At 31.9% G+C, this 16,336-nt stretch overlaps 1 protein-coding gene across 1 annotated transcript in view; it reads right to left on the bottom strand.

Annotated features, from left to right (window-relative positions):
* The window catches only part of LOC140051057 (serine/threonine-protein kinase NIM1-like), a 34,857-nt gene extending 19,216 nt beyond the window's left edge, over window positions 1–15,641 (bottom strand). Inside the window, exon 1 of the mRNA XM_072096134.1 lies at window positions 15,391–15,641. The gene's annotated coding sequence lies outside the window, so the exon portion shown is untranslated. The remainder of the gene's footprint in view (window positions 1–15,390) is intronic.
* Between the last annotated feature and the right edge of the window lie 695 nt (window positions 15,642–16,336).

Below are 16,336 nucleotides of genomic sequence, written 5' to 3'. Positions count from 1 at the left end.
TCTAGACCACCTAGGACATCCTACTAAGGATATTTATGATGAATTTTTCTATTTTATTCTTTAAAAGGTTAACGAAACCGTGTACATTATCAACAGTAACATTTTTCCTTACTGACAGTGACAAAATCTATTGAAATTGTACTTGATTTTCACCAAATAATGCGTTAAATATAAATGGATTCCACAGAGTTTTTAGCCCTCTAATTAATTTTGCTCTTTTGGCGTTCCATAGAAACCAAAATATTGAACATTGAATGTGCGAAATGCGAGAAAAACAACGTCTGTAAAATCACCAATTTAATGGATTTATTGTTACTTTTATGTGATTTTTCTTCATTAAAGTAGGCCTACTAATTCTAAGCTGTGGTATTCAGGATAAAGTTGGTTAAAATACAAGGCAGGTGCAAAAGGAAACTAGCCTAGCGGGCCTAGGCCTAGGCAGGCTACTTCAATTTCGGTGATTTCCTGCCTTGCAATTTTGAAAAATGATAAAATGATGCCTCGCATTTTTTGATGATGGTAAAACAATGCCTCGCATAAATTTCTGACTTGCCTCGCATGCCTTCCCTGCCTCGCGTGCCTCGCTGCCTTGCACTTTGTTACTACCCTTTTTTTTACATTAAATGTTTATTGCACTGTATGACTTCTGAAATATAACAAATACACTTTTATAGTTTGTTCTCTTTTTTACAGTTTTATAAAAGGACGAACTTTAAAAGAAAGTTATCATGAAATATTTACGAAGCTTGTGGCATTAATTTAAGTCTAGGAAATTTAATATTTCCCCTTAAAATGATAACACAGCTAATAAAACACAGTGTAACTTGACCATTGAATTCGTAATACAGTATTAATATAAGACTGAATAAACAACCCAACACAGTCATATGTAGTAATGCAATGAAGGTTGGATGCAATTGCCTTTCCTAGTACACAATTGAAGAGTTGAATGAACGGATGAAAATATTATTTCTATTTAAACAAATACAAAATCTTCATTAATATTTATAATTATTTGCCAATTCTCTATTGAATGTCAATGTGTGGGCCATGCAAATACAATGATCAGATTTTGGCCTGTGGGGCAGAGCAGTTACAGACAGTGTAGTCTATTTTTAGGTGGGTTGCAGAACAACAATCTTCTACAAAAATCTGACAGTCTAAAATAATAACTTCAATCTTTAAAATCGGAGAAAAAATGGCCAGCATGTGATATGATTCAAGGCCAAAGATAAAAACAATCAATATTTTAAACAAGCAATTGTTTTCAGTAGAATCCTAATGATAATTGCAAGGATACCAAATAGATGGAAGGAAAATTAAATATTCCTAATTTGTACACGGCTATTGTCTTGTTTGTTTGTTGATAATTAAAATTCAAATTGTCTTTATTGATCGGAACATCATTGCTCATATAAAAACAGGTACAATTTAACATACTGTACAGTGTATTGGAAAATCGTAAAAGCAGCAAATAGGATGATCTGCTGGAGAATGGATCAGTGTGGTTCCTCTGTGGCTTTTCTTCTTTGTTTTTTGGTTATCTTAGGATATGTTAAAGATCATTTTGTGTGTAAATTGCTTAGAAACATCGTATTAGGTGCTACAATATAAGAATACCAATTAATATTATTATTATTGAAGTAAAGACCATTGATTTTGTTTTACTGTTGTGACAAAACCAATGATTGCAGCTCTTGTTTTATTGACAGTGTTACTGTTTATACTAATCTATAGCAGATATGCTATATTTATAACTGCACTGCAGTGGTAAATTTAAGAGATTAAATTCTAATCTAAATAGCTTTTTAAAAAATAATAATAGATGTTTAGAACTAACTGTACGAATGTATAGTTGATAAAAATGTCCAAAGTTTGTGACAATCTGACAAATGGCATTTTTCTCAGGGAAGGGAGAATTTAACTTTTTTTTTCAATTCAATTTTATTTTCATAAGATGAAATCATATGTAATAATAACATAAGAGGTTTTTTTTTAAAGTAGAGTGCACTTATGCTGGAGAAATTTAAATAAGCCCAGGGGGCTTTAAGGCTAGAATTCCACCAGAAAAAAAAAACAATTCAAAATTAAATATACTTTTAATATAAATATATTTCCAAAAGCAAGATACTCGAATTAACATAAACATGTATTTGCTGTCAAAGAATAAATATATTTATGTGAACTAATAAAATTGCAGATTATTATTACTACAGTAGATTTTAATAACTTTCCTAATAAAATTGTAATGCATTCATAAAATATTTACAATGAAAAACATAATAAAAACCGATATTGTGAAACAGTGAAAACTGAATGTTGTAAAAAAATAAACAAAAGAATTGTAAATGTCAGCAATGCATTAATTTAGATGTTGTTGTCAGTAATTGGATGTAAAATGTGATGTAAAACATCAACAATATGTTGTTTAGATTTGGAAATGATACTTTTTATGATGAAAACACTTTTAATTAGTGTATTTTTAGTTTTTTATGTGCCTTAATTGTTTCTTCTGCTATTAAAACTACTGTACTTTGCCTTAAAATTGTTTTTTTTTTAAAACGTTCAAATCAGTGATTTTGGTGGATTTGGTAGTCAGTAGTGCTTTATAGTACAGACATACTAGGGTTCATGAATCTATACAGTACTTCTTTTGTTATTACCATAACAACAGTAACCATTAACACTTTGAAAACAGATACTGTAGATAAACACATTTTATCAAGTTTATATAAAAAAATTCGGTTTTATTTATGTTGCACACCACAGTAGTTTATTATAAATCATATAATACTAAAACATTAAAAACTAATTGGTCACATTTATTTTATTTTATTTAATTAATAAATTTCTATATTTTTTTAAATAATTTTTTTTGTTGTGGTTTTGTTTTGTTTACTATATTGTAATTTTTAATTGCATTATCTTTTTTTTATTGAGGACGAATATTAAATCAATACCGAAGTCCATTAAATTGTAATAATATCCTCATAAATACAAAATATGAAAAAAATCTAATAAATTCATATTGCTACGTAGTATGTTTCGGAGTAAAATATAAATTAAACCTGATGAAGACAGTTAATAACCCTACAGTATAGTTTACAAATGCATTATTATAAAATACACATTTCAGTTAAATTACAGAAGCCTTAAGGTCAAATGAATAAAGTCATCTATATACTATTACTGCCTGTGAACAGTCATATCTTTTATAGCGCCATAAAAAATTGAAAAAAAAAAGTGTTCCGTTGAATCAAGCAAAAGTAGTATTAAACGTAGTGACCATCCTTATGCGTGTGTATAGTAAACATCAATCACACAAAATAAAACAAGACCTGTACAGATAATTAAGTGAAATACAAAAACTGGCCAACGTGCATAAGTAATTAATAAGCACTGTGTATATCTAGTTATGCGATATTAACACTGCATATCAGTCGAGTTTAAATTGTACAGTAAATTTTGTCTTTGCAATAAAATTTTTAATGCCAACAAAGATCCTTTTTTATGATTTTTTTATTTTTCAAACATACTTTTCATTATGAAAATAAGAGTTTATCAAATGTCAAAGAACCTTTTATAAGTGAATATACAATGCAGAACATTATTTTAATAAATGACAAACATATGCTTTTAAACAAAATACAGACAAAAATAATTTAAAATTGTTATCAAGATGTTTTATTAAATTATACTGTACATGTAAGGATTTGAGAGCAAATTCTCATTTAAATATCAATAATTCAATTATTTAAAAAAAAATAATATGACAATGCTTTTAAACAGAGAAAAGTAGGCCTACTTCCAATTATTTGTTATCATTCACATTTATTTAATTTATTTATATATTAAAACTTAAAAGATCATAAAGCAATTATAATAGTCCTCAGGATGAAAACTGTGCAAATTCGGGTTATGCCCGCTATGAACCCACATGGAGACTAGTATTCCATAGACTCTTCTTGAAGAGAACCAACAGCTATATGTCCTATCAGAAGATAAAACATCTTGCAAAACAGTACAATCAATATATTACAAATTATAGACTCTAAAACTAAATTGAAATTCAAAAAGTACAGTAGTGATGTATTAAGAAAATTGGATAACTTTATTATCTAAGAACAGAACATTCATTCCACTCAGTAGGATTTAAATTAGATATTGTGATTACGAAGGACAGCAAATTTCATATAAATTTCACAAATCTATACATCACAGAAATGTGATAGTCAATTACTACATGAGTAAATCTAAAAAACTGAGATTGAGATGACATTATATTATCTAAACCTAGTAATTGCATTTTTTAACATAATTATCTAACAAAATTAAGTAACTGATCTTAAGGTGGTGTATGCTTGCCAATATCTATTAAAATAATACTGTATCCCTGCACTTGTAGTGAATTTTTTCCCCAAAACAACATTTAGTTGTAAGATAAGATAACTTTTATTGATCCTCAAAAAGGAAATTGGGGAAAGCGTTATAATATTTACAGTATATTAGGAAATCTAGATTGTTGTACCTGTAGGATGTTGGAAATAAGTAAGTTACAGTATTACACTGTACAGTAGAGAAATTACATTGAAAAGTAATGAAGCCTAAAGAATGTCCAGTAGGCAGAGTTAACACAAGTATACCTACTGATCCATCGTAATAGTTCAACGGGCCTGGTTAAGACATTTGTAGAACATTACCAGAGGGTTGTGTGACTATTTACTCAAATACATACAGTAAACCAGAAATGGTGTTGGTGCAATGGTAGTCTGTAAGTGCCGCTTATGGATAAACCCGACAGTAGCCCTTTTCCACGAACAAAAACAATTACAAAAAGAAGAATTTTACAGTAGTTCACCTCCAATACAGCGCCCTCTTGTCGAACCAATCTCGCGTATTACCATCATAATTTCTTTTCGTACCTTCGTGAAAACAGCACAAACTTTAAAAACGATAGGAGAATTCTTGAATTCCGAAATCGACCTTGAAGCTAGCCAAAGCTAAGTTGATCTTTATTGCTATAGATACTGAATTTAATATCGCATCATGTCTGAGTAAAAGCAAACATGAATTTGAGGTTGGGATTACAGTATATTCGAGCATGGAATATTTTTTTAAGTAATCAAATTCTCTGATCACAGAGGGTTAAAAATGTTTTCTCATTCCCTGCGGACCAATGTTTATCAACTTTTTACCCTGTTCTCAAATCTATAAACTTACTTTACACAGCTGTATGAAAAAAGCAAAATATAGTATTCTTAAAATGTTGCAGCAGTTTTACACGTGGTATAGACGTGGTGAATCAGACAATGAAACAAGAGAGGCAGTCAATTAGTGTAGAGACTATTGGACAACATGCATGTAATTACTATTATTAGCAACAACAAAAAAGTGTTAATTAACTTCATAAAACAAATTGTAGTTCTAGTTTGAAATTTAAAATAGTTTGTATTTTAGTAAAGAACAGTTGTCTTCATTTCTATATAGATTAGTCCTCAGTGAATTTATAGTTATTTATAAACATTATGTTATGTTTTTTGGTGAGTGAGTGGCCGAGCGGTTAAGACAGTGGAACCGTAATCACGTAGCCATAAACATCGGCAGGGGTTCGAGGCTCACTCACTCCATGGTTCTGGTGGTAGAACGAGTCTTCTCGGATAAGGACTATAAACCGTAGGTCCAGTGTACACAACTTGCTCGTGTGCACTTTAAAGAACCTAGTACATCTTTCAAGACGAGTAGGGGGTTACCCCGGTGTAGTAGTACATCACAGCCACTGATCACCAACTGGGCCCTCTGGGAGATCAGTCTTTGACTGAAGAGGTCACCCAGTATAAAGATAAAACAAACAAACAAACAAACAAATATGTGATATCAACAGAAGCAAAGTTGTACTTTAAAATTATAATTTACTGAAGGTTTTATTATATAATAAAGCGAAGGTTCATTACATGAATTTGTTTGGTCAGGTTACATAGATTGATTACTAGTCCTTATGATTTCTTCATTTGGTACAAGCGGTATTTGCAGATTGCCAAGTTATTGTAATCAACATACCAAGACGACTACAAGTGGCTACCATGGCAACCGGAATGCACGCTATATTGTAATAAGCATGAAAGAACGTTAATTCAGACGTAGCCTAATTATAAACAAATTGATAGAGTATCGCTCGTTTGAAGGAACATTTTAGTAAATAGCGATAGTTTGTAGAATATACAAAAATTAACGTAATTGCTTGTGAGTTAAAATAGCCTTGCATTTGCAAACAAGACAAAACAATGTTCAATTAAAAACTAGAAAAATATCTAAAGTAGAAGATACTCTGGGCTTTACTGCAAAACTTGCCTAAAAATAATGTTCATGTAGTATTGATTATAGTGATTGTATATTTTGTTTTTGATTAACACAAAACTATTGGTACAGTAAGAAGTGTGAGGGAGGAGTCGTAGTAAAAGTTTATGTTGAATGTGCTGATGTTGTGGTGTTCCTACCCTATAGTAGCACACCCATTTCAATTAAGAAAGACATACTGCACTGTACATTAAGAATTCCTTTCATTATTCATTAATTCATGAACTGAACTGACTGATTTAAAACATGTTTAAATTATGTAAAAGAAACATTTAAGATGATACGAAATGGGGAAACCAACCTCAATAGTTTTACTCCTTCTCCTCCCTCACATTTCTTACCAATAATTTTACGTCGGTCAACAAAAACCAACATCACATGAAGTTTCCCTCCCTGACACTACAGGTACACAATTGTTATATTTAAACAAGAGCAGTCAGAGGTTACTGTACATACAATACCTCTGCCGAGGGCTGACTCCACAATCAGTAAATTATAAAAAGTGATCCAGAATTGGAATCCTGGTCCAGATTACTGGAATGCGAGATTTAATGATTTAAGTTTTCATTAACCTTCAGTACCTATCTGTGATTTAAACGTTATAGTTTTTACGTTATCCTAACAAACATAGAGATAAATATCACAGACAAAATATCATCTCCTAGGCAAAGGTATTTTAATATGGATTTACTGTATCTCAATCATAATAAATTGTGACACAAATTTTTTTTAATGATGATGGTGATAAGAAATGATGTTGAAATAAACTTTCTAATCTTCAGTGATAAAGTACCATATGATTCAACAAAAGGATCAAATATATTTTCTGAACAGTACTTGAAATGATGAAACAGAGAGACAGTCGATATTACTTTCGAGACTATTGGGCATCCTTGTATAACACTGTCAAATAACAATGTCACATTTAACTACTAAAGGCTGCATTTTGCCATGTTTTTAATATAATCAGATGTATGTAAAAGAACTGAATTAAACAAGACGACGCCAAGTATTATCATACGATACCAATCTCCTTTTTATATAATCAGTAAACAATGACTTATCAGTAACAGTTGAGAGATCAAAGTTTGTATAGTGACAACGAATATATGATAACTAAACTATAATCCACATCTTAACACTATTAAAGTAATACTGTTTTCTTTAGCTTCAGCAAAGATTGACATTATGGTCATCAAAAACTTCGTTTAAATAATAATAATAATAATAATATCCTGGATTTATAAAGCACCTACTGTAATGTTGTGAAACCTCTAAAGCACTGTAAATACTGTATTATTACACAGGTCATTTTTTTGGACAAAACACGTATGGAAACATACTCCCATAATACTATACAGCTAGTATATTGGAAATATTCTTTTTTCCAAACCAATAATTAGTAAAAACTAACCTTGACAGTTTCGCTGTCCTGATTGGACAGCTTCTTCAGAAATAATGACGATCTATCATCAAACAGACTGACCTCTAGAGGGCCTATTCTGTTTAATGACAGGGTCATACACGTGACTGAGTTGGTGGGTGCCCTCGTCTCTGTTGATGATTTTAGAACATGAGATTTCGTAGACGCAATTAGCCACTTTCAATTACGCCAACTACTTGTCCACCCAAAAGACCAAGTTGACAAATTGAAAGTGGCTAATTGCGTCTACGAAATCTCATGTTCTAATTGTGATCACACCTACATTGGAGAAACGGGTCGTTGTTTTTTGGCACAAGGTTAAAAGAACATAGAAAAGAAACAGAAAAGATAACCCAACAGAGAAAGAACTTCACTCGTCAATCACATAGAGAATCAAAAAATGAACTGAGCAAATCAGCTATAGCAGATCATGCCGTCAAGTTAAATCACATATTAGACTGGACACAACCTAAAATTATCGACAGGGAACCAGATACAAACAACCGACGCATCAGAGAAGCCATCTGGATCCGCAGACGAGGAAACCAAATCATCTACAGAGACGAGGGCACCCATCAACTCAGTCACGTGTATGACCCTGTCATTAAACAGAATAGGCCCTCTAGAGGTCAGTCTGTTTGATGATAGATCGTCATTATTTCTGAAGAAGCTGTCCGATCAGGACAGCGAAACTGTCAAGGTTAGTTTTTACTAATTATTGGTTTGGAAAAAAGAATATTTCCAGTATACTTATACCTACAAACAACTCAGTCACGTGTATGACCCTGTCATTAAACAGAATAGGCCCTCTAGAGGTCAGTCTGTTTGATGATAGATCGTCATTATTTCTGAAGAAGCTGTCCGATCAGGACAGCGAAACTGTCAAGGTTAGTTTTTACTAATTATTGGTTTGGAAAAAAGAATATTTCCAATATACTTATACCTACAAACCAGATGAACATTTTCAATCATATAAAGCTAGTAATCAGCGCAAAGTTGTGTCTTGATCCAAACTGGGTACCCATTTAATACACATGGGTAGAGAGAGGCAAAGGTAAGTAAAGTGCAATGCAGCAAGAGTTGGATTCGAACCACAACCTCACGATCAGTAATCCAACGTCCAACACACTGCGCCACACACCCTTAAATGATCACACACCAGCTAAAATTGCACTTAGTGACCAAAAGTACAATAAGCCTGATCACAACATGGATAGCAAACAGAGAGAAACAACATCTTTGATAGACACAGGCCTACCTACACTATACAATTGGCAAAAACAGGTCAACTAGCATTCAAGAAGAGAATCTTCAGCTCTACCCATCCATAGACATTTACCTTAGCCCAGACCCCACTGACTCACACACCACTCCATTCAAAACCTCACTCTATCCACACATCAGCTAGAACAAAGCAGGCGGTAGCAAAAGGTTAAAAACAGACGAGGCAAAGATGCTTTAAATATAATTATTAATACAAAATACGACGACCTGTGTGGGGGGGATTGGGGTGGGTGGTGACTATTCTGTCTCATGCTGACTATTCTGTCTCATGCTGACTATGGCCATGATGTTTTTAAATAATAATTAATATACAGTATTTATTAAACATTGCTGTAATGTAAACAACAATAGATGAATTTTGTTGGTGGTCATGCATACAATATTTATCCTATAAAAATATTGTGATATTGATATTCAATATCTATCATCACACAGTATTAACATAACATTGTATAATTCAGACCATAGAGAATTTAAGATAAGTAATTCCCCTATGTTGAGACTTAAATACTACTGGAATACATTTTATAATATAAAATATCACTAGAGAAGGACTACAGTATAGCAATTGTTATTATTACACGGGGTACCCGAGTCTAGGACTTATTTTCTCCTCCTCCTCCTCCTCAATCTGGACACAATTAAGTAGAAAGTGCGATTTATAAAGTACTACTCCTCCCTTATTCGTTGTAGTATTGAGCTGGGATTTGGCATGAATATACTACAGGGACATGTCCTCAAAGCTGTAGAGCCGGATTTTTTAATTTCAAACCGGATGCAGCCATATGACGTTTTGAAGATGGTACCATATAGCCGTATTTGGTAGCTATTGATGTGTGTGTATCCCGTCTTATGATGTAATTACAGCTTCTTTTGCTGTACCCCGAGTATCGCACATTCGTTTATTTTTTTATAGATGATCTTTGTATACTGCTCAAAACCAACTGTATGAGATTGAGATAACAATATGATGCATTGTCTCTTATGCAATAATAATATTACTATTATATTAAATCATAATTTGTTGAATGTAGCTACAGTATAGGTAGGATGCAAGGACAAATATCAAATGGTTTCATCTTTCGTATATCATTTATAATTTAGTCACCTCATACAGTATACTGGTTTGCACTTGTTGTACTGTACTACCAATGACAGTAGATACAGAGTATTGTAATTGGTAAGGTTATTTGTGTGGATTCATAATTTATTCACTTATATTGCGAAAATGATAATGTTCAAATGATGCAGAGAGCATACAATTTAACATAAACATAGAGTTATTAAATTTAAGTCCCTTGCATAATAATATATGTATTATTTCAAATAAATTATATTGAGTACAATTATCTGTCATTATACTGTATGTTTACAATTACATGATCCATTATTTTCATCATGTTCTATTGTAATCTGTACAGTACAAGGCTAACCTTGTTCAGATTATTATTTATAGGTAAAAAATTACAGAGATTAAATTCTATAATCCTAAACAATCAATTACTTAATCTTAAGCCTTATCACATTAAAGAGATGTATTTCCATGTATCCATAATACTATCAAAGAACAATCAAATGAATAGTATTTTTGATGAGGCTAGAATTTAATAACATGTGTAGTTCAACTTTTTAGAATTATATTCTCATCAAACTTGATACAGCTATACATAAGGATGAAGGGTTGGTCGTCAGTAAGATTATCGACCCATAATCATTGGATGTACTCTAGCTAGAAATACAATACCTCCATAGTCAGGTGTATAAGTGCCTCATGCTATGTGTTGATGTTGACGAGTAATTTGAGTGCTCATCCATTTCAAAACTAAACATCCGCACAAAGAAAACTGTGATTGGCTATATATGAAAAGTTTGTTTTTTTTATGAATGAAATAAAGTAAAATTTAAGCATAACTACAGTAGTGTGGTTGGCAACTTGAAGGAAAGACCAAAGAATGGCAACATTCAGTTATCTGATCTATTTTAATCATCACACAGTAAATACATACTTTAATATATTGGATCAATGAAAAACCAGATAATTTTACAGATAAGCAGTTTGTGTTTAATAACCATTTTTTAGTTGCAACGTACATGTAGATACATTTATGATTTCCTGTAGTTAGGAATTATACTTAGTAATTATTTTGTTTTTTTAGTTCAAACAATATAACTGATACAATCTATACAGTACAGCATACGGAGGAATGTAATGATGTACTGTGGATCATCTTATCTATTATAAAGTAATTAAATGTAAAATCTATAGAATTCACTTTGCAAAACAAGTTATCATCTAATCATAATCTGAATCTGACGATAATAAAAATGATTTGCAATAGAGTCTACTAATATGGTGTAGGGCAGTTGAAAATTTGTATTGATTTGTGACAACGGACAAGTGTACAGTATATGGGTGGATAATTTTTTATAATGCGTAAAAATAAAAATCCTAGGTCAAATAAAAACATCAAATTCAAGTTATAGTATAGTAATTTTGATAAATTATTGATGACAAAATAGAAAAGCTTTTCCTGCGACTGTATAAAAAAATATGATTCCACTATATAACTGTGTCATTCAAAATTAGTTCTATTTCATTGAAGTACAATAATGGTAAGTTGTACATAAAGTAGAATAGAACTAAAATTACAAGTTAACTTTACATACTGTAAATGAGGCGTTACCATGGAATTTGCCACGCTTTTGTTAAATTGTCAAATATCATGCTTACCGACCATACATAGAACATTACAAAATTATCTCAATTCAGCATCAGAATCTCTTTAACTCACACATGCAGCACCGGTAATTGCAAACGGCTCAATTAAATAATCACATTAACTTGGTTTCTTAGTAGCTTCTGGTTAATTATCAGATCCAAGCCACTGTTGATTTAGCAAAGTTAATGACGACAATTCTTGTTAAAGGTTATTTTAACATGTACACATTTCTACTGTAGTTGATTATATTATTATGAACAAAAATTTGTCGAGGGCTAATTGATGCATTGTCCACCATGTAGTATCCACATCATAAATTATATGACATGCCATAAATTATTTAATTAATATTCATGGAGTAGCGACAAGGGCAGTGATGGAGTGAGTTGTTTGGCTTTTGAGTGACAATTATTATTTTGTTGCTTTATTGTTAATGTTATTGATTTAGATTATTTAAATTAATGAATTTAAATTTGTAATTAATTTAAATTATATTAGGATACAGAATCCAATTTAATTTAAAAATATACTAGCTTTAAAAGCCGGGTGTGGGCAAAAAATATCGAATGTCATACATACCAACAAAAAATTATCGATCAGAACAATCTTCAATGTTTCATAATTTTAGGGATTATGTTGAAAATAAGCACTTTCTTATTAGTGGGGAAGGGATAGTTATATAGTAAAATTCATATGCTTTTGATACACGTGGTACAAATAAACAGGCATGAATGAATAATTATGAAAAATAAGTGTTGTGGTAAAAAAAAATCAGAATGACTATAAATATATCATAACTGAAATGTTATGTTTCAAACGTTCAGGTGTTTTATTTCAACGATTTTATATTTGTGTTTATAGCAAAAATAATCCACCGTATATCTTGTTCTTTAGCACTATAATGTTATAAACATCCCTTTAAATAAATTTAAAGCAATGAATTAATTTTTAAAACACAGAGTTGATTATGATTTATGGCCTAAGCTGCATTTATCAAAGTGTTTTTAATTATTTATTATTCGTAGTTATTTTAAAAACATGTGTGCGTAAATGTTTTCTTCTGACATGGTGTAGAAACAATAAATTTTATTTACGATCATTACAGTGCAACCATTAAGTGGAATTGAACAGAAAGTTTTGCTTTATTTTGGTCACAGTTAAAATGTCTTTTCGCACTAACTGCAAGGGGGTCATGAGTTTGCTATTCATAGAACAGTGTGATCTAATAGAGACAGACAGTTTATATAAAATAATGGCTGAAGACTATATATAAATGAATTTATTGACGTAGAAATCAATAGTTACTGGGGTGAATTCAAATTGCCCTAAATATTGACTGGATTTCCGAACTATTGAGTGTAATTGGCATTAACAATATTGGAAACATAGTTAAATTTAAACTGTAAAGAATCCTTTTTTAAATCTTCTATACAATCGTACAATTTAGCCTGCTACTATCAATTATTGTGAGCACACAGGGAGCAACTTCAGACAAAATTAATTGTCAGGATTACCTTACAAGGAGAGGCAAGAAATCCATTATTTAACACTTTACACTGTACTACAACATCCGTTGAACAAATTTACTGAAATTGCTTCGTTTAATATTCAGCCTGTTTCATCTCAAGGAGAATTGCTTTTTACACATTTCTTATGCTCTGTCTACACTATCAAACTTTTTATAAAAACACCTTTTAAACTAACATGTATTGTCTTCTATTTTACCTGTATTGAAATCTATAATAGTTTGAACATATTAATATGAGTATTTCAGAGTATTACATGAGTACTTTATATAAAGTTTCTCAATGTGGTTTTAATTAAGTCAAATACTATACAAACCAGCAGTGGTGATAAGTACCTGGATAAAGTAAGTACTGTAAGCATTTCTTCTCAAAGAGTGATAAATCATTTGTATGCAGAACATTCATAATTGAACATCCCTCTCCACAAATGGTATATCTATTGACTGTATTTATTATTGGCAGAAAAAGCTTCAATGATAATCTAAATAAAATCTCAATAAACCAGCAAATACCGCGCCACACTAACCTCCCTACACAAGAAATGAAACTAAAATGACAGACACAATGAATGACAGCCGACAGCTACAGTATCCCACTGCATACGTAGAGAAACATTCTTTTCATGCATAAACTAGTGTATAAATTTGTGAATAACAAATTTGCATCTGCCTTAATTTTGAAATTTAAAATGCAAAAGATAGGACATCAGCAGGGTTTTTTATGGATGAATTTCCATAATCTATGACAAACCCATCTTTCTAAATTTTCACAGTCTTGACTTTCAACTTTTAATTCCTGTAGTAATGTTTTGGATAACCAATTGGCTGACATTCTGAGTGCATCACGCCCTTTTTATTTTTGACCTGGTATCTAGGCCTAGGCCTATAGCAACTTGCATTATTGTTAATTCATTCATGGTAAACTATTTTGTTGCACATGTTTTTTCAATGAGAAAATTGCTTTTGAAATAAAATAAATTCCATATGAAATGTTGAATAGAAGAGTAAACAATACATTTAAGTAATACATTATTACGTGCTTAATTTATTTGCCTAGTCTAGTAGCTTGGTAGTTCTATAGCCAGCCAAAGCTATAATCTAGGCCTACATTGAATGGGATATGACCGGTTGGGCCGCCGACAAGTTGAGCCGCCGGTGATTTCTATGAAACGCCCAGTGCATGCGTCTTTTACGACATTTCGCGTAGTGATTAGGATGGTGTCCTAGTACATAAGTTCATGGTCTTGGTTTATTGTGTCATGAAAATAAATAATATATAATTACATATTATAATTAACAACACAGCAAAGGAAAGTAGTAATATAATTTTTCTCGCCGCGTGTAGGCCTACCACGTAAAGTCACGTTGTCCTCTCTCAGGACTAATTAATAGAGTATTAACATTCTTCGAATGAGGTTAAATAAATATTATTTTTTATTTACTAATCTTTTAATATCATATTTTATTGAATTTTACAATGTTAATACACAAAATATTTTACTAAAAAACGTGATTTTATGTAATTATTTTACCGAAAAATGGAGTAAGCCTACCTAGTTGTTTACGTCATTTTTGGCTAAAAACGATCACTTTCGGTGATGTTTTATATTTTGGAATCTACAAGCCAGATTTTCATAATTATTTCTTTAATTATAATATTTAATAATATATATACTAAAAACCATGATATATAAACTTTTGAATGTACATCGATCCCTAATATAAATTGAACGAGCACCGGCGAAAGTTAGCATTTGGCGTTCCATAAAAAATAACGTTTTTCTGGTGGCGGCTCAACTTGTCGGCGGCTCAACTTGGCCTAATCCCATTGAATGTAACAACACAAATCCAAACACTGTCGAGCTCTGTGAAACAATCTATGGTTCCCACAACATGCCACGCATAGTAGGCATAGACCAAGACAAGGGCCTAAGCCCAAGTCCTAGCTAACAAATCATGTAGGCCTAAACTTTAAAGGGCCTGGTTGGGGATGGCCAGGCCTAGGCCTACTAGCCTAGTTAGCTAGGTGGGCTAGTTAGGCTAGGCCTAGCTAGGAAATGAATTTAAATAAATTTCATACATACCATTCATTCATTCTATTTGCAATAAGAAAGATTGAAAAAAAACTGTACGACGAAGTCTCCAGTACTAGTAGATAGACAAGAGGACTACTAGGTTATTAAAAACATCAAGACATGTCTTCTTTGCCGAACGGCCCAGCAGCCAGGCAGTGCAAAGCTAGCTATGATCCTTCTTCGCCGCGGCGGCGACGATGTTCGTGGCTCTCAGATCCACTCTCCTACTCGATCGATGGATCACATCCCCGGCGCGACACACGATCGACTCTCAAACATCGGCAACGCAGTGATGCGTAGCGAAGTAAGTCAACATAACAACATAACAGAAAAGAATAGAGGTCATCAAAATAAAGGTTATTCCCATGACTACTACAACAAACGCCTCCTCTCTTTTATTTTAGGTTGCGGTTGCGAGGTAACGATTGTAAACATTTACCACCAATCAACAGTAACAACTTGTATTATTCTGTACCACTACTATAACACAGCATTGACATGTCAAAATAAAGTACTGTATCTGTACTGTATCAGAAGCTGTTTATTTTGTTGTCAGTGTATGTGCTTAGTGTCGTTATTTATATATAGATTATAAATATTTATCACCAAAATAATCTGTATCAAAAAACGAATTTATTTACTTTCCAGACTTTGGTAACACTAGGCCTACCACCCCCCCCCCCCCCCCCCATGAAGTCAATATCACACGGAAAGGGATTGGACATATATATATTATGTTGTTGAAATTAGAAATAAAATCTAATAATATATGAATCAAAGGCATATTACTGAAAAATGTGGCTGGATCTCAAAGGGGATAAAACTAAAATAACCAAAAACCTAAACCAAAACGAAGTAAAACAGTCGATAAAGAAATTGTAGAGCTTTCGGGTAACCCTTCTGTAGAATTAGAAATCTAATAATTATAATAGTGGGTTTTCTTCAATGGTTGAAA

Source organism: Antedon mediterranea, chromosome 6 (assembly GCF_964355755.1).
Source record: "Antedon mediterranea chromosome 6, ecAntMedi1.1, whole genome shotgun sequence".
Taxonomy (NCBI): domain Eukaryota; kingdom Metazoa; phylum Echinodermata; class Crinoidea; order Comatulida; family Antedonidae; genus Antedon; species Antedon mediterranea.
Note: the sequence above shows the minus strand (reverse complement) of the source record. Positions and strands in the feature narration are given on the sequence as shown.